The following is a 1,679-nucleotide window of genomic DNA, read 5'->3' as shown; positions in this document are numbered from 1 at the left end:
AAAAGGGGGAATCTGCCTGCCGTAATGTGTAAAAAGGGGGACTGCCTGCCGCTATGTGTAAAAATGGGGAATCTGCCTGCCGCTATGTGTAAAAAGGGGGAATCTGCCTGCCGTAATGTGTAAAAAGGGGGACGCTGTCTGCCGTAATGTGTAACAAGGGCACGCTGTCTGCCGTAGTGTGTAAGAAGGGGATGCTGTCTGCCGTTATGTGTAAAAAGGAGGACGCTGTCTGCCGTAATGTGTAAAAAGGGGACGCTGTCTGCCGTTATGTGTAAATAGTGCACGCTGTCTGCCGTAATGTGTAAAAAGGGGGACGCTGTCTGCCGTTATGTGTAAAAAGGGGACGCTGTCTGCCGTAATGTGTAAAAAGAGGAATCTGTCCGCTGTAAGGTGTAAAAGGGTCTATACCTGGTGTAGTGATGCTACTGTGCGGCGTAATTTGAAGAATGGAGACTACTGTGCACCGTTTTATGAATTGGTATTATTTTGTGGCCACACCCCTTCCCCACGAAGCCACGCCACTATGTATTTTTGCGCGCGCCTACGGCGCGCACTGCCCCTGTTTTGCATGCAGGGGTGGGGCTCCGATGCCGTTTCTTGCACACAGTGCTAAAATGTCTAGTTACGGCACTGTTGCTAGGTATCCATTTCTCTGGCCCTGAGCAGGTCCCCCTCACCAGATCCTCTCCAGGGGTGAGGGGGTGGACTTGGATGGGATGTGGGGGGCCAAAGCATTTTGTCGCACCTGTGCCCACCGCTCGCTAGTTCCGCCACTGCTGCGCGGGGTGCTGACACCTACCATACCCTGCCCGATCGGAGCTGACGGCAGCCTGCCTAGTGGAGGGGTAAGTGCAGGCCTCTGTGGGGACTACGCAATGCAGCCAGTTTTTCTTTACTGTCAACACTGGCTGCATTGCAGGAGATCCTGTGGGCCTATTTTCAATGGGGGGCCTGGAGCTGGAGCTTCATCCACCCCATTGTTAATCAGGCCTTGCCAGTCCCGGCGCCTGCCAGACACATTGCACAGGTGCTGGGATTAGGCTGGCTACCTCCTTCAAAGAGGTAGGATCCGCCGCTGACTGCTACTATATGCTGTTATAAGGAATGATAGTTTATGGGGCCCATTTGTGGAAAATGATAAATAGGACAGTACCTGACATACTATTTTAGCTATTCATAATGGAAATACACAGCTCTGCTCATTCACGACTGTTATGTTAACAGAACATGTAATGTATGTGGTCAGTTCGCTTTGTGATGAAAATTTTCCTTATCCGACAGGCCAATGGGGGTCATTCCGACCCGATCGCTCGCTGCAGTTTGTTGCAGCGCAGCGATCGGGTCGGAACTGCGCATGCGCCGGCGCCACAGTGCGCCGGCGCATGGCAGCTTTCGTTACCTAGCGATCGCCTCTGAGACAGAGGTTGTCGCTAGGCGGGAGGTGGCTGAACAGCGGCGTTAAGCCGCCATTTAGGGGGAGCATTCCGGCCAACGCAGGCGTGGCCGGAACGTTGGTGGGGCGGGCCGCGGCGGCTGCGTGACGTGCCACGCAGCCGCTGCGGCCAGCGGGAGCGACGAGCAACTTCCAGCCAGCCGCAAGAGCTGCGCTGGCCGGGAGTTACTCCTCAAATACAAAGGCATCGCCCCTGTGCAATGCTTTTGTATTTGTGCGGGGGGGG

This window comes from Pseudophryne corroboree, chromosome 4, assembly GCF_028390025.1.
Source record: "Pseudophryne corroboree isolate aPseCor3 chromosome 4, aPseCor3.hap2, whole genome shotgun sequence".
NCBI classification, from domain to species: Eukaryota; Metazoa; Chordata; class Amphibia; order Anura; family Myobatrachidae; genus Pseudophryne; species Pseudophryne corroboree.
The sequence above is the reverse complement of the archived record's forward strand: the minus strand, read 5'-3'. Positions refer to the sequence as shown.